Source organism: Prinia subflava, chromosome 4 (assembly GCF_021018805.1).
Source record: "Prinia subflava isolate CZ2003 ecotype Zambia chromosome 4, Cam_Psub_1.2, whole genome shotgun sequence".
Lineage (NCBI taxonomy): Eukaryota > Metazoa > Chordata > Aves > Passeriformes > Cisticolidae > Prinia > Prinia subflava.
The window spans coordinates 58,102,422-58,129,663 of NC_086250.1; positions in this window are offsets into that span (position 1 = coordinate 58,102,422).

Sequence of the window (27,242 nt, forward strand, 5' to 3'; positions counted from 1 at the left end):
TTGACTCTGTCCAGTCACTCTGAAATGATTGCAGGAAGCTGGAGGTTCACTTCGGCAGAATATGACAAATGCACTATGTTAATCTACAGATAATATTGAAATAAAATACTTTCAAAAGCACAATCTGTCAGAAGCTTACTGTCTGGTTCCATGTTCAAACCTTCTTCACTTGGCCCAATTAAGAAGACATCCTGGCCTCAAAAAGCACCATGCTCTGAAGTATTTTGCTTCTAATATGCTTGTTAAACCTCTGGGGTTTTTTGATTTATACTTCAATTTTGCATTCATTTTCAAATAATATTTGTTAATGTTTTGATTAATCTCTTTCCTTAATGGCTAGACAAAGATTCACTTAAAACTACACCAGCTTTACAGCATCTTCACCATGGTGGTGTTCTTATTGCAATTTAATGTTACAGGCTGTTAACCAAAACAGCTGATTCCAAAATAGTGCTAGTATCCAGTCCAGAAGTTCCAACCAAAGCTATTATTTTATTTTATGTGTATTCCTCTATTAACCAGACCCTCTTTTGTTTAAAATCAGCACCATAAACTACATGTCAGTAATGTGTTTATGTGAGCAAAGTACTGAGGCCTAAATTTTTTCTGCCTACATTTCTGCAAAGCTAAATATTCAATAGAGTTAATAGAACTCATCCTTTTCCCTGTACTTGCATTCTAGTGATAAGGGTATAATTGGCTCTTCACCAAAGCAATCTTTTTTTCTCTAGAAAGTTGCAGATTTTCAGTATGTAAGACTACATTAAGCTATCTAAATTACAAGTTCAACTCATCTTACAAGCAGTAATTTATTTAGCTCTAATAGTATAGTGACATACATGTAGATGCAGTCTTGACCTCTGCTCTGGGGCAGGTGTGTGCATGTTCACTAGCCACAATATGCCTCTTACCTGCTTTGGTGTAGTTCACTTCCAGTGAATGACATTCCATTTTTTTTTTTTTTTTAATATTCTGTTCCATACTTTAAAATTTCTACCAATATTTAACCTAATTTTCTCAGAAATGTATGTAGTTCTCTTCCAGTATATCTTTCACATGGTGGGTTAACATTTCTTTTCAGTCTTCTTTTTTAAGGACAAACAAATCAATTCTTTCAACTCATCTTGAAATTTCTCATTACATTTGCTACCTTCTGTGTTCTTTCTGAGTTATATCTTTCTCCGCATGTGATTCCCCCCCAAAAAAAGACTTTAACAATCTTTATCAGTCTAGAACCATATATATCTTGAATAATCTATCCTTGCTAAAGTGTTCCCTTTCAATTTGGAAAAAATATCACATTTTTTGTGGCAGACTGCAACATGCAGATCCATTTTTGCAGTATTGTTGCTTAGTCTGGTTGTCTCTGTTTTTTAATTCAGCTTCTTTTATTCATATTTCATCTCTTTGTCTTGAATCTTGTCTTCATACCTTTATTAAGATGATTTTGAATTCTTATCCCTCTCCACAAAACAGCTCTTCTAAGACTGATTTATCAGCAGAATGTATTATATTCCTTACTCTATCACCTGATCCATTAATGGAAACATCAAATAAATTCAGATCCAGAACAGACTTCTGCAAGTTTTCTCCGAAACATCTTTGTGGTGAGGAGTAAACAAGTGACACTTCCTCCAGAAGCATTTTTTCTCCACAGCATGTGTTCATCCAGCAATGTTTGTACACAAAACATTCTTGTCCACTTTGTCTATGAACATGTCACTTGGTGGTGTGTTGCAAACTTTGCTAAAAGTCAGGCTGTATCTCATTCAGTGCTCCATCTGTCAGGCCAGTTAATTTATGACATCAGTGTATTTGATGCCCTTTTTCCACAGTATTGCTCCAGTGCTCTTAGTCTGTGGTCTCCATTCCTTCTGCTATAACTTGTTCAAGTTGCACAGAGCACCTCAGGAGTCATTGGGGTGCCAAGGGAAGCAGGACAACGAAGGAAGCAGGATGATCCTAGAGCACACTGTGGTACGTGTTCAGCCCAAGGGCACTCTGAAATAAATGCATACAAGCCATCTTTGATCCTCTGTGATCCAGTCTGTGCCCTACTCCCACTCTCACTTCTGCAGAATCTTCCTGGACTTTTAGTACTTTGATTCCACTTTGAATGCAGACAGATTTCACAGAAGAGCTGAGTAATAAACTATCTTGAAGTGGTGAGAGAGTGACATATGCATGGAGGTCAATATTATGTGTTTTGATCACTCCAGGCTGAGGCAGAATTTAAATTGTTTACTGATTTGCGCTTTAAATGCTAAGTTACTTTTAAAATTGAGCTGGCAGCCCTTCGGCCAACTTTGAGAAAGAAAGTAGTGGTAGCAATCTGATCCAAGAAAACTGACTGAATTGGGCCTTATGGTAATAAAGGTAAACAAACTCACAAATCCTGAATAACTGCCGTGATTGGCACTGACCTGTCCACCATGATTAAGACTGAAGGCAGATTTTTAGAAGCCTGTGGAGCTAATGCAAAAAAATCCCCAAACCTACCAAACTCAAAAAGCAAACCACCACTGCACTTTAGGCAAGGGTGCCTTTGGGAAGCAGCTGAGATTGAATTATTTTTTAATATAGTAGTTTATTTTTCTTATTTCTGTTTAAGAGCTATTTTATCACCTAAATCCCTTTACTGAGCCCAGCCTGAAGTTACAGAGGTTAATACAAAAAGCAAAAAACATAAATTATCTTAAGGGGTCCCTCATTGAACTGAACTGAAAGAGCAGTCAATTATTACATGTGAAACCCCTGTCACTGAGCTCAGGCCTGGCACTCCAGTGAGATCAAGAGGAGTGTCCCAGAAATGGATGGTGAGTTTGCACCTTCCATTAACACCTCTCTAAATCAATGGCAGAACCCTTAAGGAGTAGCAGGCTCGAGTCATGATCTAAACTTGTGCTATTCCTGTTGAAAGAGTTTTATTCATAAATCATTTTAAGATTTTTATTCATACTGAAAAACCTGATAATTATGTAATGCATGAAACTCATAATCATCTAGATGTACCCTGCTTCAGTAGTTACATTAATCAGAGAATAACAGTTGTGCAGCAGCTCAAATGACTTAGTAAATTGTACAAGCAGTTCACTTTTTCTTTTCCCACCTAAGTGCTGGATAACAATTATGGTTTAGTACATGAACAGGGCTATACAGCAGGTAAGAAAACCTTAAGCACTTTGATAAACACTTCTAATCACCTTTTTCTTAATTTTGCCTGCTGTGTGGAAAGCTATAGTATATTTGTAGAATGATTGTGCTGATTTTCTAAATCACAACCTAAGTTTTAAATGGAGGGAATGGTCATAATCAAGAGCACCTCTTTTAAAAGACATGGACAAGGAAAGCAAACATAAGATGCTTGACCAATTGCAATCATTAGGTTAGCTCAGACCATTATAATAAAATATTTTATTACCTGTTCTCAAATTACCAGATCATACTTTCTCTGTTCCTGGTGCTTCACAATACTATGAAGTTTAAATCTCCTATCTGAATAAACTTTTTTAAGTTATCCTTGTGGTTCCCCAATGCATTGCACCTGGCAAAAAATGTGAACTGAAATTGGGAAGGCAGAACTCACAACAAACAGATTGTGTTCATGATTTGGAGATCAGCTTTCATCAAACATTCTCTAAAATTTACAGGTGTACCAGTTCTTTAAAAGAGAAACATCTTTTTATTCAGTATTATCCTGTTTTGTTAAGGCAGCAATGCCTACTGATAAAACTTTTCTTTCAAGTGTACTCATTTGATAGCACTATTATCCTTTAGATGCCCATCCCATTGAAAAACTGCAATACTGCACGGAACTTTTCAAATACCTGAAACTCACAATAAATAAAGCACTTTACAAAGTGTTGTCTAATTCAAATTTCAAGGGCCCCACTGCACATCACAAAAGTTAGGCATTTAGCGTCCCTTCTCTTGCCAGTAATGATTTAGGCAGTTCTGGCAGCAGAAAGCTTTCCTGTTTGACACTTTTGTATTTCTCTGGAGTTTAGACATTCAAGGCAGCCCACAGCAGTAATCAAACATTCTCAAATCTGCATATCCATACCTGAGTTAGTCACAGGTGTTGCTTTTACAACTAAGGAAGTGAAAATTGCACTAATTTTCACATGGGTGCTACTTACTCATGATAAATTTCTCTCTGAAAGTGTGCTTTCCCCCCCACACTGTCTGCAAAGAAACTTGGGAAAATGCACTTAGATGTAATAATCTGAAACTAGATTCAGCAGAATTTGAGATTAAACACATATTGCATGTTTTTTTCTCCTTGAGCTGAGAGCCCTACTTTGTGTCTTGATGGGCAAGGTCTTTCATTATTTAAGAGATCATCAAATGGCTTGGGTGGGAAGGGACCTCAAATACCACGCAGTTCCAGTGCTTCCACCATGATCATGGACATCTTCTACTGGACCAGGTTACTCAAAGACCATCCAGCCTGGTTTTGAAAAATTCCAGGGATGGGAAATCCACAGCCTCTCTAGATAATCTGTTCCAGTTAGGTGGTCAGGAGTGCAAGAAATGTGGATGATGAGGGTGTCATGATTTCCCCTACTGATAAGGCACACAAGAGCAGGAAACATGGTTTAAGTTTACTGATTAAGTACTCATTAGGGAGAAGCCTTAGATTCTGGTCCCTCCTCCCTTGATAATTGATATTTTAATTCTATTTTCTAAGTAAAAAATAGTTTAGCAGTTCAGGAAGCAATATATAGCCAATGCCTGTAAGTTGTTGTGCAGGTCTCAGCTCACTTCCCCACAGCTTGGAGCTGAGCTAAATGAGTTCCCCTGCTCATAGCAGTGATTTTCATTACAATTATGCTAAGGTTTTATAGTAATCATCCTGCAGCAACACAAACTTCTAAAAATACCCCTGTGATTTTTCACAAGTTCAGCCAGATACTTTCAAGGCATTGAGTATTTATTGTCTCTTCAAAATATATTCAGATTCATTTAACATAGCCAATTATGAGCTGCCTGAGGGGTTTACATAAACGCTTCATCAACTCTTCTGAAGTTAGTCCCATTAAATATGAATAAGTCCAAGCTGGACTTGTAATGTTGCTAGTTTGTGAACTTTCCCTGTGGGCACTGAATAAAAAAATATTCAGCTATAATGCATTAAGAAGGGTCTCTCTTTGTGCAAATCTGTTTCATTCTTTTTATTTTTATTTTCCCCCTATTTTTCTTTTTTTTATAGAATGAAAAAACCCAAAGCACAGAGCCCAAATAGAATTTACTGAAATCGCACTTACTTTGTATTTTCTATTCCAGTGGTGTAAAAATCCTGTTCAAGGAAAAGACACAAATGGAGTCAAAGTGCCTTTTGTAGACAGTAGAACTACAAATAAAGAATGCCAGCAACAAGAAATCCTCCAAGAGTCTGAAAAGCGTCTTGAAGCAAAGGAGACAATGTTCCAGCTCAATTTCCCATTAAAAAAATGTCTATTGCAATTTGAACATGTCAACTATATCCACAAATCTCATGTGATTTCTTCCACTTAGCAGCATGAAACCCAGCAAGCAGAATTCCAGCACACTACACCACTTGAGCATATGCTTGTATTTACCTCTAGACAACAACAGACTAATGAAAAATTGAAATTAAATCTCTGCCTAAGTGCTTTCATTAATCCAATGATGAGGAGTTTAAGTAAAACCCAATTCCTAAAGAATATTTATACAAAATACAATCTTCACTGTCATACAGAAAGGAGAAAATTATGTTCCTGATGGATCTTCTTTAATCTACTATAACCAATGGGGATTTTATCCACTGTTATTTTACTACATTAATAAATGACAACTGACAAGTACCTAGTGTTTTTCTAGTGAAATTTTATAATAATAGACAACATAAATATGGTTGGAAGATAAAAAGTCAAGCTCTCTAGCAGGGAAAAGTTTGCAAAACAAAGAAGAGAAATGTGAACTATTGTTTTCTTATTCTCATTGCTCTTGGCATTATACCAGTAGTTTAAAAAAAAGCATTACTTTTCTGAAAAATATTCTTAGGTTCCTATACATATACAAACTCTCCTTAAAAATTAATATATTTCTAATGCCTACTTTAATAGTTATTAAGTTAAAAGACTTAATGTGGAATGCTTTAAAAATAGGATTAATTCTACCATGAAGCAGTGGCAGGAAATTGAGAAGAATCTCATGACATTGCAGCTATGTCAGATGAAAGAAAATGTAATACACAGTTTTTTTGTTGTTCTCAGTGTTGTAGCTGACACATTTTTCTCTTCTCTGCCACCATTCAACAAGCTGTCTCAAAAAATCCTAATAGACTTTGGCTGTGAGACATATTTCACACATGCCTAATTGAAGACCTTGGCCTAACCATTTGCTATGCCATACATATGCATTTTAAGTGAAGTGTAAGTAACTGGGACTCTTATTAGCTACAGAAGAAATGCAAATGGATTACATAATCTATTTCTGTACTACATGCATTTTAAGCCAATAAAATGACCTTTGAAAATTACAGATATGCGTGAAAATGCCATTTACTGTAACAGGAATCAGCAAAGAAGGTGAACTGTAGGTGAGGCTTAACACCTCTTAAATTTTTAGAATCTAGGCAAGGTTTAAAGTGTGTGCTGTGAATATTTAACCATTTTTAGGAAACATATACAGTACATGTACATAATGCAAAAGCATTAAGCTTTCTTGCCTTTACATTTAAACCAGCTTGGGTTTACATGTAAACATTTTCTTATTAATTCTATATTAATTTCTAATCAAAACCAGAAGTAAATTCATGGTATTAAAAGACATTTGTGAAATTATAATTTATTAACACTACCCAAATACAAACAGTTAAAAAATAAAAAAAAACCCACTAACTTAAATATCTTATGGTTTAAAGCATAATGCAAATGGAGACTCTGAGGCCATTCTCTGGTAGAGGTTTCACTAACCATAAAATTAAAATTAATTTTTAAGTAAAATATAGATTCAAGATGATCAGAAAACATAGCATGTTCTTTTGTCACACTTTCCACTTCTCTTGAGAACCTGATGAATTTTCCAAGGTTCAAATTTTACAACTGAGGGGTTTTAGAAGTGAACTTGTTGTTAACTGGGTTGTTGGTGAAATTTATTACCCAAGCAATTTTTTATTTCCACAAATAATTACAATAGAAGTCTTTCTCCCTGTCTCACTTAAACTAATGATGAAATCCTGAGCAGTAAGTATTATTTAAGTGAGCAACTGAACCCACTAGAAGAAGGAGAAAAAAGTATAGATCAGAAATTGCAGAGTGAAAATATTAAAGAATCATTGTGTCATCTTCAAAGTGAGCATGTCCAAAGTTATCAACTGAATCTTAATAATCTAGCTGAAAGAAATCAAAACTTTTCTCATTTTAGAAACATAAATGAGCAGAAATGCACAGAAATAAATATTGAAGGCAAGCAGCCTTCTGTTAGTTTACCCTCTCATTACATGATGACAGTAAGACATTACATGATGACAAGGAAAACTAAGCAATTTTTAAACCTCAGCTTCACTGGAGTACAACAAATAGTAGTGTTTTTACTGTAGTGACAGTATTCTGGGCAATGTCTGGGAAAAGTCAAGATCTATTCCTACTCGTGGCTGTCTTAGGAATTAACCAGGGTCTGCATTTCACCACTCTATCCCTTAGAACCAAAAGAGGGGCATTTTGAGCCTCTGCTTTACCTTCCAGGGAGCCACACTGACACTTTTACATTATTTAAATGTGCCTTCATATGGCTGTGTGCTGAGTGCCTTCAAATCACAATGAAATTGTCAATGGAATTTTCATTGACCTTTAGTCTAGAAAGGACCACATGAATAATTTTGTCTGACTCCCTTCATAAGAAAGGACGTTATTTTTACCAAACAATTTGCAAATGAAACACATGACTTCAGGGTGAACTAGACAATATCTTCTGCAAAACAATCCACTTGTTATTTCAAGTATGGAAGATTCTACCTTTATTCCCAGGCAAATACCTTCCTTTTTATCTCCTATCACCAATCATTTCTAATGGCAGCTTGTTTTTATTTTTCACCTGTTATCTTCCATTATGTTCTGCTATGTTATGAGACATTACAGAGTTGTTTTATTTACTTAAGGGCCCTGAGAAAAGGCTGAGATGTTTGGGGGTTTTTAAAATATTTTCATAGGCACTCATCTGTAAGGATTTAGTCTCTTCTTAATCTTCTTACCACTAGCATTCTTTATACATAACTCATTTGATGACAATTCATTCTTTTCTCCATTACTGCTTCTTTCTTGCCTTTGAAAAAGCTTCCAACTTTTTTTTTTTTTTAACTTTTATTATTATCTTGGATAATATGAACCTCTCTAACAAAGTGCATCCAGGAAAGGCTCAAAACATTCATTTAATTTAGTAACAAAATGTTAGTAATGAAAGCAACTGTGTGACAATACTAAATTTTCTTTGCATTTATGTTTCACATACATGCTTAAAATTACTCATACTTGAAAATCTTCAACATCATGAAAAAATAGTCTGGTCCAAGTTTTTCAGAGCAAATGAAGCCAACTGAATGACCCTGGAATGACAACAACAGAACAAAATGTATTAGGGAGCTGTAGAGTGGAGTCTTAGCTTTTTAAACAGTATGATGTTATTAATAACAGTATTGTTAGCATAGAAAAACAAAGAAATAAGCCCAATGCAGAAATGTGTTCAAAATCAGGATGTAGCAAGTAGATGATGGAAACACTAATTTGATCAGTATGTTGATAACACCATATACACCTCAATCGAAAAGCTGTTTTGTTTTGGAAATGTGAATTCCAGGAGAATCTTCTGCTTATTTCAGATGATAGAAGAGTTTTCAAAAACTGAGTTTTTCTGCAGAAATAGAAGGTTTTTATTTCTCTGATTATGAAATGCTATATTTGCACTTTACACTAAAATGGGGGATTTTATTCTCAAAGACCTTATCTGGATTCTTCTGTTTGCAGTCTCCCTGATCTATCTGCAGTACTCATTATCATTTTTTCCTGGTATTGAAAACAAAGTTTTGCATGCACAAGTCGAAGGAGGGTAACTATTTATCAGCCAATGTATTGTAAATTGTTTCATTTATGCCATGAGACAGAACATTTGCAATCCAACAATTATTGAAAGGTGCCTTGTTGAAAGGTGTAACTATAACTTATCCTGTGCTTAAAATATTGCTTTCATCCCTAATACATGCAAAATAGAAAATTAAAATCATGCTTGAAGAAGTTGTCTTTCCTTTTAGGAAATCGGGCCAAATTTCCTCTAACAAAAGCATTTTATTATATCAACTATTGCCTTGCACGTGCCATTCATCTGTGTACAGCCTAACTGATCTTGCAACAACTTACACGTTCTTTGCAAAGTTTACATTTGAAACAGGTGTCTAGTGGTTTGGAAAATATGCTATATTATAGATAAATTGTAGTAGGCATAGGCAACAAGGCTGCTGGTTACTCTGTTTTATGAAATCTTTCTTTACTCAGTTGCCTCAAATTTCATCTAATAAATCTCGTGTTAACCTCACACGAATTGCACAAACCTCAGTTTCCTGCAAAGTGTATGACAATGAGATACAGTTTCACAGAGTGTCTTTTGAGTTTGCTTGTTTGTTTTATTTTTAATTATTTGTTAACACATTCACTCATATGTCACACAGGGATCTGAACTTTTATCCAATGTATGTTAAAAGAATCTGCTTGTTTAAAAGAAAGAAAAAATAAAAATTATTGAACTGAAAGAGAAAAACATAATGGAAAACTCTCAAAATTTTCTGAAGGACAGAGCAATAATTTCACATTCAAGGAAACATGGAATTTCTTGTTCATTAAGATACACTTTAACATTTTCCTGGCTACATTTCAGACAACAGAATGTCTGTGGGACAGTCAGTCTATACGTCCATTCCAACAGATGTCTGCTACAGATATCACCAGCTCCTCAGATAAAATCCAGAGAAAGCATTCATAATGCTGGGATGAGCAAAATTAATGTTTCTCGTATAAGGCAGTCAAACCCCCCACTCCCTCAACTACAACTTAAAAAATACTAGCATTATGAACAGTAAATAATAGCCTCAGTTTTTACCCAGCAAGACCAACCTCCACAAATCCTAGATCCCCAAGACCAAGGGGAAAAGTCTGGAGCAGGTGGCTTACCATTGATGGAAGAGTCAGGGACTCCTATCTAAGGTCAAGGAGTACTTAAGCAAATGATACACACTGTACCAAATCTTAAATCTTTTAATATTTCTTACTATTTAAGAGGATAAAATGAACATATACATAAATGTCAAACTACTGATAATATTATTGAAGATTGGTAGTTAAGTAATTGTCTTTTTCATTTAGCCTTCCTTAGAAGCAAATCCACATAACAATAACTACTAAGGAGAAAAATAAAATTTTCACATAGTAAAATTTTCACCCCCTCTTCTCACCCTTTTATACTGTCTTCTCATGACATTTTCACTGCATCATGTCTCTTGTACCTCTTAGTCATAGCCTAATATAAGTCTATAGAGTTTCAGGAAATTAATGGCATTTATATTTGTATCATAAACAGAAAAAACTTTGAGATTTAATCAAATCATTACTGCTTATCAAGAGATTTTTACAGTAGATCAAGTCTGACATCAATAAAGGCTTGAAAGACAATAAAGCAAAAATAATTCCATGATATATTCAAACTTTTAGCAAAGCTGAATCCTTTTTGTTCCAAGTATTTTCAGTAGTTTTTTGTGTGTGTGAAAATACTGGCTTATTTATGTTTCCAAAATTGTAGGCAGTGGCATTAAGTTTGACCCATGAGTATCTCCTAAGTTTGCAGAAGAAATCCTTATCTACTATATTTGGTTGCAGTTAGAACATTCATTTTCATCTCACTAACTTAAGCCTCCATATTGACATTATGTTGTTTCAGATTATAGTACTATTAATAAATTGATGCCAGGAGTTCCTTGTGCCTACACCTATTTCTGTAATGAAATGCTTTCATATATGAAGCCGCATATCAGGTTTTAGTGAAGTTTTTGTTTCATTGTTCATAAGCATTGCAGACATTTTCTCTTTTCAACATTACTTAAATTACCTGAAGACAGTTATCATTTTCCTTGTACATCTTTGCTGCAGCTTAAATATATAATCCCATTCATACAATCTTTTCTCTTGGATAATTTTTTCAGCAGTCATCATTCACTTTGTTTGCCACTGTAATCTCTCCAACTGGTACATATGTCAGTGCTCATGCAACATACAGAGATTAGCATAAAATCTTTGCCTTGCTTTTGCCCTATATCTCCCAGGCTCCTTTTGAAACGTATTCGCGAGCCAGCTGTTCCCATACCGGTTTCATCTTGCAGATTATTTCTGTCTAAGTGCTGTACCTTGTATTTCATCCAATTTTTAGCCCTTTCTCCCATTTGTCAAGATAATTTAGAACTTTAATCCTGCCTCCATCCTTGTGATGTCTCTCAGTTTCATGACATCTGCAAATTTAATAAGCGTCTTTTCCATTTCAATTCAATTTCAGTTCAATTTGTTAATAAAAACATTGAACAGAACTAGACCCATGACAGAACCCTGTATATTCCCACCTGACCCTTCCTTCTTTTTTGACAGTGAAATATTGCCAAGGACTCCATGGGTACTGTTAGCAAAGCTGTCTAACACCCACCTGGTAGTTTTCATCTGGACTATGACTCCAAAGTTTGCTTATGAGATTGTCACAAGAGATAATTTGAAATGCCCTACAAAAGTCATTATATGACATCTATTTCTGGGTAGGTTTGACATGATTTACTGTTGAAATCCAGTGCTGCCTGTTATTTATCTGCTTGTTATCTTCCATATGCTTAGAGATAGGTTTGATTCCTTGGTAAAATCTTTTTCCAGAAATTGATGTTAGGCTAGAAGTTGCATGATTTAGTGACTTCTGTGTTTCTTATGAGTAGTGACAAAATGTGTTCTTCTACAGGTCTTCCAATATTTTATCTACGCTTCCCAGTTTCACCAAAAGTAACACTCAAATGCAAGGCAGTTATATTTTGGCATATTGTACTTGTTGGCTGTTGTTATGCCTTATCTTCCACCTCTAATCAAACCCCATGCAGAGTTTACCATTTTAAGGCAACCCTAAAAAGTTACTACTGATAACCAGAAGCTACCATTCTGTTTTCTGCTCTACTTTTTGTTGGAGATATCCTGATCGATTGTAACTTGCTTAGATTATACCAGTGAGTCAGTTAAGTGATTATTGTCTTTTATTTCTGGCTAAATAAGATGGGAGAGCTCATTTACATCTTCAGTTGAAACTTTAAGACAACCTGGCTCATTTCGCTAAAATGAGTTAGAAGACACATCACGATGTGAAGGAGAAAGTGATTAGCAGCTGGGAACAGGATTGGGGTCATTACCTCTGCAAGCAACACAGCTGGAGAGAGAAAAAGGCATGTGTTCTGGCTTCAATTTTCTTCTAGCTGAGAATATCTAGCATTTCAAGAGATATTAGCATTGAACACTGGACTTTTTCACAACCTTATTTTCCAAAACATCTTGTACTCCACTAATACATCCAGTTCTTTCTTTTTCCCTGCTGCTTCCATCTAATCAGCTATTGAAAGCAGAGGAAATTTCACAGCTTCTGTCTCTACAGAATAATGTTATGTTTTATCACCTGTCTGCATCTCCAGTTCTCAAGACAATAAATTTTATTCGTGATATTCTTACACCTCGTATATTGAATTATTTTTCTAAATTTATGCAACAACCAGTAATACATTCTTAAAACTTTAAATGGATATCAATTAATGCATTAAATATAATTTGGTCTAAGGCAAGTACTTAAGGAATTTCACCACAATGGAAGACCTGTAGTTTCCTTCAGCACAGTCAACCACAATCTCCCCCTTAGGTACTGATTTACCCCTATCACTTTTTTTTGGTAATCCTATAATCTCCAGGTTTATTCATAATTTATGAGTAAAGCTCAAGGACATGTCTTTTAGGAACGATGCAGAGGATGTTTTTCTGATGTGCATGCGAGACTCTGTGATGAGCTTAAAAAGGCTGGAGGCCAAAAACCAAGGCAGATCTATTTCTCTGACAAAGGCAAAGTGCTGTAGAAGTAATTTTTTAGTGACTCTCTCAACATCCTCATTTATCCTTAGATCCTATTCTCCCTGGCATTAATTGCAGGACTTTTGCTGAACTTCAAAGGGAAAAGAATCAGAATATCAAACAGGCAAAATCTCCCACAAACTGAAACTCTACAGAGGAGCATTTCTAGCACAGATCATTGGGAAAACACTTACATAAGCCTCAGAGTCAATAAAGATAAAAATTTGAGCCAGGAACAGCTTTTCAAGGAAAGGCATAGAGCACTTGAAATTAGAACCTGATGAGTAATTAAAGATATTCTAAGCTGCATTTCCTGACATAGGTTGGAGGGCCCCTTTATTACAATGTCTCATTTATTTGACTAATCCTATATATTTGTACTCCATGGTGAAAAGCACAGAAATTCAGATATTATTTAATCCTCCTTCTCTCAATGTACAACTTTTCATAGACAACTGGGTTTTAGAAAAAGGCTTTCAGTGACTTTCAGGCAGCAGTAAGAGATTAAAAAGAAAATCTGCTCCTGGCCAATTCTTTTTACAGTAATGGTTTCTATTTTCCAGTAGTTTTAACATCCATGGACAAAATACTGTATGAAAATACATGCAGGACCCTTTACATGTTGAGTGGTAACACCATTCTGAGGCCCCACTTACACCTTTACACTTGAGGGGTGGCCCTTCACACAGCCCTATGTGAAAAAGGACCTAAGCACAGCTTTTCAATGATGTGTATGTGACACAGTCATATCTCACAAGAAATTTGGAGAATTCACAGATTTAAATCCATCTGAAAGAGGAAATATAGGCACAAAAATATCCTATTTAATGTGAAACTAGAAAATAAGGTTGTGTTAAATATTCTGGAGAGGGAAAACTATAAACAGAACATTTATTGTGTCTCAGTTATTCCAGAAAGCATGAGTAAACTATTGATTTGGGTTATGTATATGACCTAGCAAGACCTTTCCTTCTTAGGTAAGTTTTCAAGTTATCTGGCCATTAGACCCCTAAACCTGTAGCACATTAGTTGTGATGCTTTCTTACATTCACACACTAACTCTAATAATATCTGAACTCTAATAATAGCTAAATAAATATAGTTGAGGGTATGAACTAAATCTAAGCTTCATGAACTGAAGCTAAGCCAGTTTTTGTGCTGCTATTTTGTTGGCATGCAATCTAAATATTTCCCTTGGTTTTGGCTCCTGCTTTTAAACTGGATGGTATTCAGAATAATTCTCAGTTAGAAGATGTTTTCTTTAAGACTGGAGGGGCCAGCCAGCCACAGTCAGTAGCATCAGAGGTTAGCACAAAAGCTAATGTTTCTGCCTATCATGCAGCTTTTCTCCTTGGTATAAAGATTTGTTTTGCATAAAGCTTATTCCTTGCAATGGGTTCATTCAGAAATATTTTGCCAAGAAATTAACTGCATGTATCACTAATGAAGTCAGTGTTTCTGCATCACTGTTCATAGAAAATATTCATGCAAACAAGGCAATAAACCCAGGAGATTCTATCAAAGACAATGTGCCTAAATACTCTTCTCCAGAAAGCAAAAGCTATTAAAAATATTGTTGATCTTCACAAATTTGTCTAATTTTTACAGTTTGTTTTCAGTGATTTTATCTTACTTTTCTCTATATCTTAATCTTAAGAAGTACATTTTTCATGATGTGTACCTGGCTCAGACTGAAATAAGTTGCAAATCTTCAAAATAAATTTTTCAGTCTACTCAGAGAGTGAAATGTGGAAAAATGGGGTTTTCACATTAACTTTCTGGTTGTTAACCTTGTTTATTCTCCTTGAGAAACTAATGGAGACATAAAACAAGTGGTGAACATCTGATTCTCACCATTCTCACATTAAAAACAAGCTTTGGTTAACCAAGTCATGAGCCTTTCAAGAAGTCTCGGTTTATCCATACCATATCACACAGAAACTCTTTTAAACTTTACAGCAAAGTTTAACATACATTGGGCATATTCCAGTTGGTGAAAGTGGTAGGTGTGTGAGGTAATGTTATGTGGAATACCTTGCAGTAGACCACAAATGTTGGATATATACATATTTTCTCCTTTTCTCACCAATAACAGAGACCTCATTCCTGATAATTCTCTTGTTTTCAGTAGCCAGCCTATCTGTTTTCAGGGTGAAATTATTTGAAGAAGATCATCACTGCCAGGTATCCTTTTTAACACAAGGCAAATCCTTTCAGTACTTGCCAGCTAATTATGACTTTTTTCCTGTGGTAGAATTACCCAGGAACAGCTACAGTGTTCTGTATCTTATGTTCTGTATCTTAAAATCTAAATGTGTGCAAACTGTAATTCTGAGTCGTTTTTCAACATCCTCAGGAACACACAGAGTTGTTGTATGTATGTGGGTGCACTTTACATTGGCTGGAACTATCTGAACAACTGAGCTACAATAGCCTGGAATCTTAAGTGAATGTTGTTTTTCATTCCTCTGTGTCTCAGTTCCTTGCAAATGAGGCAGAGCTGATGCTGACCCCTTCATTTTGGGTTATGAAGATAAGTTCTTCATTAGTGCTTTGAAAAATGCCAGGTGCTGTGGTATGAACCAGAAGCAACAGGAAATAAACCTGTAATTCTGGATTCAGAGTTTGTGTGCATCAGAACAACTCACTGAGACATTCAGATAGCAGTACTATTTATTTGCTGACTCTTTACTTAAAGACTATTAAAATATGTAGGATTAAACTGCACTTTTTTTTTTTTTTTTTTTTTTTAGTGGGAAGGAATTCATTCTGGGTAAGCTAGCCCCAGTACATTAAAAATCCTTTTCAGTCAACTTGCTTTTGCAAAGAAAGCAAGAGGTGAGAGGAGCTGTGTATTTGCATCTTGTCCCAGCAAGGTGCTGGCGTTAAGCCAGAGCATGCACTGAGAGCCAGGCACTCAGAGGCACTCCTTAGGGTGTAAGGAGGCTGTGAGAGCAGGAAACTGAACTCAACCATCTCAAAAGCCTCTTCCATGCTTATGATATCCATCTAGACACAAGTACTTTTATCCACAAAGCAATAAGAAACTCAGCACTAGCAAAACATTTGCCTCTGCTTTTGGATACAAGGAGCCGGAACTAATCAGTTTCCTCACACACAGAAGAGTTACAAAGGATGGAGTTTTGCAGATGCTTGCACAGAGACAAGCTCAGTACATTCTTCTCTTGAACAGCTGCAGTGTAGTTTTATGATAAGCAATAAAATCAAACCCTAGTAAATTAGTTTGAGGTATTTGTATCTGGTAGTTTTCTTATATTAAAACTGCTGCTTAACACTAGCCAGTGCTGCAAACCCCCAATACACAATAATTTCAAGGATGTGATTTCAAGGAACATATTTTGCTTGGCCTCTCTGGATGTATACAGAAAAAAATTTCACTTTAGCATTCCAGTTTTCTTCATACGGGCTATAAGGCAGTAATTAAAACACACAGTTGTCAAGGAAGCATGCCAAACTTACAGAAAAATATATATCCCATTGTATACACCTGAACTAATAATTATGATGTCATATTAGCTGCATATTGACAATAATCTTGGTGCTTTGCAATTTATATTCTGCAGTTGCTAGGGCTGAAATGAACACCAGACAACTGCAAGTTTTCAGGAAACAATAACTGTTGGGTTTTGCAGAGAAAATCATCCAGTGCTCATTGTAACACAAGAAGCAATCAATAATGGCAAGAGGAAATCAGGAAGATCTCTGATAAATCCTATCTCACTTGTGTCATGTCAATACAAAACTTTCTATCCATTTGATTAAAATAAAATCAAACAAGCAGTAGTTTTTGCTAGAAGTAGGGTTTCTTGCCTTTTAAAGCTGAGTTCTGCCAGAATAAACTATAAAACACAAATAAAACTTTTGAGTTACTTTTATTCTTATCAGAAAGTATCCAGAGCATCACCATTCATCACCAGAACAGAGTGTAAAATGTATTACCTTCTCTAGGCACATCCTGAGTAAAGTGAAGAGGAAATGAGACCACACTTTACAGATGCCCATCTCCTTCCATTTGTTACAGCGAGTGCTGCAGTGCCAAGTCCATCAGTCTGAAACAAGGAATGGTGCAAAGAGAATTCATGATTATGGAAAAGTTAAGTGTCACAGAACTAAGATGTTTCAGCAATGGAATGTAATGACTATTTATATCACCATTTTGGGGAAAATTCTGAAATGTACTTGAACGTTGGAATGTTCTCTACTATGTGCATACATATTTCCATACTCAGAGATACATCTGGTTGCAATAAAAGCTACCTAGGCTCTCCATATTTTTTATTTCACAACTGTTGAAGAAAAATATATAAATTAAATAATCCAGGGATTACTTAAAACAATTCAATTCCCACCTCTATTTGAATTTTAAGATAACAGCATAGTCACTTAAATTTTCCCCTTTGACCTCTTGCATCCTGTAGTTCTAGCTTCATGCAGAACTTTTCAATTATAAAAATCCATCTTTTCCAGGACCCAGCCTATAATAAAGTCATCTGGGCACTCTGCTAGAAATTAATTTTACCCCTAGAACAGCATTGGAAACCAAATCTTGTACTTACTAAGCAGACACTTCTGGCAAAACTCACCACTTTATTAGTTAAAGCTTAAAGCAAACAGAGTCCTGAAATCTCAGAGCATCTCTGGCAGAGTCCTTACAGGATGTAAGGACAGAGAAGCCTGTTTCTGGTGTCCATGTTTCAATGCAGTGTACATGTCTAGATTGAACTCAGACTTGACCTATGCAAGTTGAGTGACATCAGGATTTTTAGGGGGGACATAAATGTTGGCTTTTTGGCTATGCTTACCTCTCAATCAAATCAGTTTTATTTACCTAGACTGCTTCTACAAACAAATTCCCACCAGTGCACCCATATCCCCTGGCTTGGTACTTCATGCTTTTAGGAGTTTGGTAAACTGTGGCACTGTAAACTGAATAGTCAGAGAGGTCCCTCAGTCACAACACCTTGCACATGGAGTGGCTGCCCAAACTAGACATTGGGAAGAGAAGGGTATAAGGAAAATGCAGTCTTTCTGCCAGACTTCAATCTCTGCTGAGTGGCTGAAGTGTCTGCAAAACCAGGATTCACAGTTTGGCATTACATTCATGCTATACAGTCACCACTGTAGCTCTGAGCACATATCTGAAAGCACTTATCAGTCATTGAGTGTTAATGATTGTACAGCCTCTCCATTCAGACTGGGACTGTGTCTAATCATCAACATGAAATGCCAAGGGCTTTGAATCCCTTCTCTAGAGAAGCACAGGATAAGAACTCCACTCTAACTTTTCCTTCTTGTCGTAGTTGGGGGGGGGGAGGTGAATTTTTCCAGGGAGATGTAGGCAGTCCAATCAGTAATCAGCTTTTCTGCTGGCACCTAGATTAGTCACTCAGAAGTTTGGATACGCCTCTGAGGACACAAAGAGTTAAAAGCAGGAGTCTGGGAGGTTCAGCCTCTTTTGAGTTCCGGTTTCAGCAGTAGAAACATCTCTCCCCTGCTCAGCTCTGGGCTGAGTGGGGGAGGGGGAAGCCACGTGGCCAGGCTCAAGACAACCACGCGGTGAAACTAAAGTAAGCTGGGGCCCGGGGGGAGAAGAGAATGGACAAGACTAGAACTGAGCTGCCCCGTCCAGGATAGAGGGGTGGAAAACTGTGGAAGTGCCTTCTGTGTGTTCTCACCCCCCTCCTTCCCTCCAAACTCCGGGAGAAGGTGCTCAGCCACGTGGGGTTTGCCGAGCCTGGGAATGTTTCTGCCTGCAGCACTCTGCTAAGAAGAAACTGTTAACCCTTGCTTGGCAGAAAGAAACTTTTCTTAGACATTGATTCTCATAACTAGTAGTTTTCAGAGAGAGAGAAGCAGCCTAAGACCAAGATGATAAAGCATGATTAGAAAGAACTCGATAGAAGAATGAGAGAAGTAGCCTTAGAGCTAGACTTTTCTTGCATAATGTCAGCCATAAACTAAACTTGAGTCTCTTTTGAACATAAACTGCATTTTTGAGTAGATACAGCTGCCCCTTGCTTTTGCTACAGTGACTAGCACTTGAAGTAAGTAGCGAGCAGAGAAGAGAGGGGGAGGGTGAAGTAGCACCTTCTGCCCTCAGGGCAGACCTGCTCCTGGAACCCCGGCCCCTGGGTAAAAAGGGGAGAGCTCGGCATGCAGCATCCTTAAAAAGCCCTATATGCAGTTTTAGCCTATGAGACAGCGGTGAGAGCGCTAGACATAAGAAAAAGAGAGTGTCACCTTAGCAGACTTCTCCAGGCGGTGCTATAGGTGACATAGAAACACATAAAGAGTAGACCCGTGTTTTCTAAAGAACAGTCTGTAGTGCGAGAGAGACTCCTCTCTCCCTTGCTGAATTGAAGATTAGTTTGTTTTTGAGTAGTGATTGTTTGATCTAAAACCCAAAAGTTAGTCTGTGAAGAGTGATAGGTGGGGAGGTAGAAACTAAGAGAAGAAATGTTCTAAGAAGTTTTTATTTCTGTCTTTGTGTGTGTTTAAGAGTATTTCTGTCCTTGTTCTTATGTAATTAATAAAGTTTTGGTAGGTTTTTTTTTGTTTTCAAGATTTAAGCCTGCTCTGCTCTGTTCCTGATCACATCCCACAGGAGTTGTTAGAAAAAAAACATATATTCATAGGTGCACTAACATCTGGCCAATGCCAACCCATGACACTTCTCTTCCCTACCACTGAGATTTCCCACATTAATTAATCATGTTTTCAACATACTGAATCACCAACACTCAGAGATGAAGTAGGTAAATTGTTTAAATGGCTTGGAACCAAGTGCCACTAATTTGAAAATAGCTCAAGTTTGAATCAGTCCTTCACTGCAAACACAGGACTAACAGCAAGATCATCTGGTGCTTGAACAAAACCAGCTGATAATGCTGTCATGAAAGAGAGTCTATTAACTAGGGCTAGAGCTAGGTGTCATCAGCTCAGACAACACTCCAGAAGTGTTCCTGCACTGTTCACTGGTCTCAGAGAGCAGACTCTGGAGTTATTAAGTTTTTTCCCTCAACTACTGAGACTTAACCTTCACCCCATATTGCAGGCAAAATCTTATCATAAACTGCTCATGCTTTCTGCAATCCTCAGCTGGCCAGTGTTTACTGATGTACCTTGAAGTGATGTCTTCAGTGCCTAAGACATTCCAAGTGATCAAATGTAGCCATGTATCTCCTAGCAACAGAGGCCATCATGAACACATCAAGCTCATTTTCCAGTGTTTCCTTTGGAAGAAGGCTGTGGAACACAGATTTTCTCTGAATCTTCACAGCAGAGCTTATGGGCAAGAAAAAATACCCTGACACTGGATAATCCATGTGTTAGAGCATATCACTCTCAAGACACCCTAATTCTGGCACCATGGCAAGGCAATCATATTCATGTGGCAGAACATCCAGATGCAAGAGCCTTACCTTCCACACCAGGTCTCCCCCACTGATCTAGTGCTTTCTGTGCAGGAGGAACAACAGACTGTCTAAGTCCACAGAAATACCAATACCTTCACAGTACATGCACTTGCTTTAATAATTTTTGCCAAATAGGGTATGTATCAGATGCCAGATTGTCAGATGAGAGTAAATTTGGTGCTCATTCAATAAAATCCATACTCAAGTTCAAGGTCTTGGGCCTGCAGTGTTTTTTAAGGGTTTTTTATATATCCTGTGCGCAAGATAGCAGAACAAGTATCTACAGCTCAGAAATTAAAGTATCAGTGACAGCTCTAGTCTTCCAGTATAACACAGTTCTCTGCTGCAGCAGTACAACTCAGATATACAGGTGACATGAATTTCTTAGAGGCTGATGCAAAAATGCCCTCCCTGCTCTCCCTACCCTCTACCCACACCCTCCAGAAAAATATGCCATCACAGATTTCCTCTGCTACTGCCCCCAGTGCAAATCATACTCCTTTCACCTTGCCCTCTCTAACAAATATATCATAAAATGTTCATATTAAAAATAAGGATGGAAGAAAGTCCAAAACTCTAGAAAAGTGGGAGTCCTTGCTTTCTACTACTACTGCGCTGTTCCCCTGGAAGAGGAGAATACAACATGTGGTAAATGCATAGTCGTAGTAGTGATTACTTCTCTGACCAGTGTTCAGGCACTCTAAGAGTAAGGAATAAATTCATAAACTTAGGATAGGATAGGATAGGATAGGATAGGATAGGATAGGATAGCATAGCATAGCATAGCATAGCATAGCATAGCATAGCATAGCATAGCATAGCATAGCATAGCATAGCATAGTTTTCAGGTCTAACTTCCTTGCTTTTTCTTTGTGTTGCTATCTCCATTCTCAAGCAACACTATTCTTTTCAGAAAAAGGCAACTCTCCATGTGTTGAGAATCATGTTTGTTCACACTGGTTCCATTATGCACTGTTTGCAAGTAGCTTTTTTTTTGTAAAGATGTTTTTGAATGCCTTTGAAGCTACAGAATGTCTTCTATCTGAAGGCATTCTGTAGCATAAGTTTCCATGAAACTTGAGAACAAAAACAGATAAAACAGCAACCAATCTTCAGGCCACTAACTGTTCAACGTCTGTGACTCTTGGACTGAAAAAATATTATTCAGTCTGGAAGAACAAAAATGTATCCCACAGAAATTTGGTAAATACATATGTTTAAGTATCCTCATGTAAATAAACCTTGTTTGTTGGAATCTGTGAGAAGCTGTTTTGGGAGTTATTGATATAACTGTTATTTTCTGTCACCCTTTTTGGATTTAATTTCAAGCTTAGAACAATTTCCTTTCAAACCCTCAGAATCCATCATGTGCCCTTTGCTGTCTGAGCAGAGCTGAGCCCACCTGAGCACAAACCCTGAGCCCACCATGCTTGGCATGCTGCTCTGGACTCATACTGCCAATGTCTTCTTGATGTGCTTCTACTTGGGCACACTTTGGAGCACTGCTGGTTCTGCACATTTTCTATCTTGAAAAAAGAAAAATTGTGTTATTTCTTTTACTGAAAAAAAATTATTTTATGTTTTCAGATATAATTCCTTAGCAAGCTAGCGTTCAAAGTAGTTAGGACATAATTTGAGAATTTTTTTAAAATCATATCTCAATAAATATCTCCTGAAGCTTTTGTTGAAAAAAGATGTTTCTCTAGCATTTTTATATTTGTATGTATACAAACACATAGACTTCTTTTAAACTGAAATCAATTTTAAGATGTTCCTGCATGACATAGACTGCTTTAGTATGTTTATTTCTTGCTAGTTCTCCTACACCACATTTAACCAAGAAAGAATACATTTTACTTTAAAAAACATATCCAGGAAATTTATATTTATATATATCTTCCTTTTAGCTATTTTCTTAACAACATGCCAGAAAATACTTTCAAAAAGTATTCTAGGCATTACATACACAAAGCTGTCAGCTAACTCTCTTTGCAGAGCAACATCCACATATTTTCACTGTCTGAGAATGTCTGTCAGCTCCTGTATTTAAAGAGTGATAGAATTCATTCTCTGATCCCATCCAAGGAGATGAAAAAGAGGTGACAGTGCCAGCAAGAAAAATACTTAGGGAGAAAAAAAAAATATATTATATTATATTATATTAGATTAGATTAGATTAGATTAGATTAGATTAGATTAGATTAGATTAGATTAGATTAGATTAGATATAGTGTAAAGTCCTATGAGGAGAGGCTGAGGGAGCTGGGGTTGTTCATCCTGGAGAAAAGGAGGCTCAGGGGGGACCTTATTGCTCTCTACAACCACCTGAAAGGAGGCTGTAGCCAGGTCAGTCTCTTCCCTCAGGTACCTGGTGACAGGACAAGAGGAAAAGGCCTCAAAATGTAACCCAGGAGGTTCAGGTTGGACATCAGGAAGAATTTCTTCACTGAAAGAGAGAAGCACTGGAAGAGGCTGACCAGGGAGGTGTCACCTTGCCTGGAAGTGTTCATGAAACAACTGGACATGGCACTTAGTATTATGGATTTGTTAATAGGGTGGTGGTACTGTCAAAGGTTGGGCTTGATTATCACGGAGTTTTTTCTAACCATACTGATTCAATGATAAAGCACTTAAGAAAGAGGGAAGCACCCAGATGAGCAACAATAATATAGGAAAGGAGAGAGGGGGAGAGAAAAGGAAAGGAATGCTGTAAAGAGAGACAAGAAAATCAGAAAAACATAAATTAAACTGATAATTTATTGAACAGAGCTGAAAATTTTACTACAAAAATAGCTATTAAGAAATAAACTTTTATAAATGAGTTCTATAGAAAATGTGATTAGTGAGCAGGAATAGGATTTAAAAAGGGGTTGCAGGACCTCTAGTAAAGGGCAGTGGTTTTGGCTGGTGTTTTTGAAATTGCAGTGAGCATGCTTTGTAAACTATTGGAAACGATTAGTCCATGCTGCTCTGATTTCATGTAGCACACGGCTAAGTGTGAATGCTTTCCCATATTAGATGAGAAAGGAGTGGCACCCCAGTCCAAGCCTGACTTGACATTCCTTTAGGATAGCACATATCACCTTCATTTCCTCTTTGAAAAGGTGACAGTTATGCATTTCTGCCTTAGGAGCGTGGTGGTCCAATTCTTTCTCTGCCTGTGAACAGACCTGCCAGGCATCTGGGCATAAAGGAAAGAATTCACTGTCCTTTTTTGAGCCAGTCAGGAACTGTTAACTCCAAACTGGCTGATTGTCTTATCTCTGGCTTCAGGATGAACCTAAGTGTCAGAATCTTAAGCTCTTGAAAGAACTATCGATTGAATCTTTGCAGTCAAAAGTCTTTAAATCACTCAAAATGCAAGAGGGGTTTAGAGACTTCTCAGGTGAAAACCAGAGTTCTATATTGCTGTGAAAGCTCTTTTAAGTGCAACCTCAATTTCTGTTCAAAAAGGCTCAAAACCAGAATGCCCAAAAAATAACATTTACTGGGAGTTTTCATCTCCTATACTGTTTTGGTATTAAACATTAGGCACACCATGTAAATCACTAAGAATCTATCCACTGAATTCTGACATTGTTCATTAAACATATCATTTGTGTAATAGCACTTCATTAATTATAGAGCTCCTGAATAATGAAAATAATACATTAACTGGATAACAGAAAAAGTAGTCAAATAGCATTAAGCAATTTCCTGTAATAATTCAGCATAACAATGTTTTCTGTAATGAAGCACTATAGGCAAGTATTAACAGTTTGCATGTGTGAAATGATTAGCTCTTTCAAATTAACTCTCTCTTGGGCCTTTACAAAGTGTGCCATGCAAGGGAAGATCAAAGACAACAGAGCACTCTCATAAGCAGAATATTGAACTAGACTCCTGTGATTAAAATCCTATCAACATAAAGTAACTCTGCTTAATACACACAGACATATATATTTTGATAAATGATTCCTAGGTATACTAAAAGCCTACTGAAAACTGCTTTGAAATTTTAACACAAGAAAATAAATAACTTTTCCTACATTTAGAAATGCCAGTTTAATTTTCATTATCTACAGTAATTAAATTCAAACATTTTAAGTAACTCACAGTGGTGTTTTTAGAATTTTTTTTCCTTAACAAGAATCATAACTAAGTGAATTTGTTTTGGAGTTGTAGTTAGAGCAGCAACCCCATTTCTTTTTTAATATGGAAAAAATTGTCAGGGTTTTTTTGTCTGGCTACATATGACAAACTTTTATAACAAGAAAAATCTATGACACTCTTCATAATTCTAATTTTAAAAAAATGTATTTATTCAAAAAGTCAGTTATATTAGTGGCCAGAGAAATATTAATTTTGTGCTACGTATACCTTTAAAATTTGTAAGAATTTATTTTTAGGAGCAACTTTGCACCCTCATAAAGTCTCAGGGGAAAGTAAACGAACACAGCTCCCATTGTTTGTGCTCAAATGCTGCATTATTTGTCCAGATTCACGTGCAAGATTAAATAGTTCAATTGAGCTGGTACAATCATCCAAGTACAAGGCTTGTAATGTTTCACATGCTTCTCTCTGTTCTTCCCAAAGTATGACACTGTTTATTCCACAACTCTTTCTACATGGTCCTGATGTATTCAATAATGTTCTTCTGAGATGTTTACAAACTGCAGCTGAGTTTTTCAGCTGTAAGAGCTGAGGTGAAGTGCTTTGTTAAGTACTTTGCAATTTATGACTATATAGGTCAATGTAAGCAGCCTTTCATGTTAACCAAACCCTCAGTCTTACAGGTTTTATTTTTTTCCCAGAGTTACACAATGTAGCTAATGACATTGAACTCAGTATATCTATCTCAAAAGGAATAAGGTGATAACCCCACTTACTAAACCCTGAAGACCATATGTGCCCTGTGCCACAAATTCTATATCCTCTTTCTGCAACCCTGATCATACCAGATAAAAGTTAGAGTCCACTCTGAGAATGTTTCTCCCATGTTTTCATTCATTGCTGGAGCAGAAGGGAGGGGACACAAGAACAAGTGACCCCAGGGCAGTCAGTTACACAGTGCCAGGTGACCCAGAATAGCTTCACACATGAATGCTCTTAGTCTTCAGATAATAGCAGGCAGTGAGACTGTGACTTCAACCTCCCAGGCAGCAGAAGGTGTCTGAAATGCCTTCTTGGCAGAATTTAGGAGGAATGCAGGACAACCTTGCTGACCTTGCTTTGATACCTGAGATGACCACAGGCACAAAAAGGCTTTAAGGAGGTGTTCTGCAAAGGATTCAAGTCTGCAAAGGCAGGATCCAAAAGGCCTAATTAGAGCCATTTGAGATCCAAAAATGACATGTCCCTGGGACTAGTTATGTTGATTTTTTGACATACATTATTTCTGATTCCCTCCTTGATATACAAGTCCTGCACTAAGAATTCTTTAGACTACTGCCAGGCACCCCCACACATATTTTGTTAAAACCTAACCTATATGGTAATTTGAGACACTGAAGCCCTTGCTTCCCACCTCTAGGTATAGGATGGGCAAGTTCTTGAGGTGAACATGCTAAATACCTGATTGAGAGAATAGACTACATGAATAAACTCATAAGAGGTTTAACAGAGAAGTCTTGTTGAATTTCCAAGGCAGTCACCTTCAATTTCAGACATACCCATCCATGTCTTTGTACTATCTAGCTGTCCAGCATGGACCTCCTAACCCCCTCAGTTTCCTGACACATGTCCACTCAAAAACACTGTCTTCCACTGAATACAAATTGACCTAGGAGTATAATTCAACCATATGAGCTTTGCTGTGGCCATGGTAGATAACTCTTGGATGTTACAGTGCTGAGCATTGCATATCCTGACAGTCTTTGCCTCTGTGTGTCGTCTTGTACAAGGTATTAAGAAGATGCACCAATTCATTTTTATGAGTAATTCAGATACTTCACTGAGGAGCACCACAGAAATACTAATGAGGAAATTAATTATTCTACATGGATAGGAAAATTAGATGTGTTCAGCAAAGATGACATGTGCTCGCTCACTTACCAGCAGTGAGAATACCAAATATTGATTAGCTGCTCATTAAACCTGCACCACTCACTCTGACAGATGCCTCTCTGAACCGAATCAGTCCTGTTCCTGCCATTATTCATCCCATCATGCTGTGTGCGCTTAATTGAGGTGCCTCTACTTTCCACTTTTTCTGAGGTCAGTGGGATGAAACAGACCACCCCAGAGACCATTCAGCTCCTGCAGTGTCAGAATCAGATGTAAAAGTTACCTGCCTCATGACAGGCTATCAGCAGAATGTTGAATAACTACTCTTGAGTTTTAGGTATTTCAGTAAGTGTCTAATTTAGGTAGACTACATCAGGGCATATGTCACCATGCAATTAAGAACTATAAGACAAAGGTGCATGGACAGACAGTTCAGATTACATTGAAAATCTCAATTCAGACATTTCTTAATTTTATGTTCTTCACTGTGTCTCACAGAAAATGTTACTGTAATACTTCAGATTTTGGCCAATATTTTAAGGCTAATGTTAACTTTTTTGACTGTTTTGTTTTGCTGCTGCCTTAGCAGGAGAACCAGCAAAAAATCAAGTTTCACTAAAAATTGAGTTTAACCAGCAAGTCAAGAAAGGTGGTTCTCCTCCTCTACTGTGCTCCCATG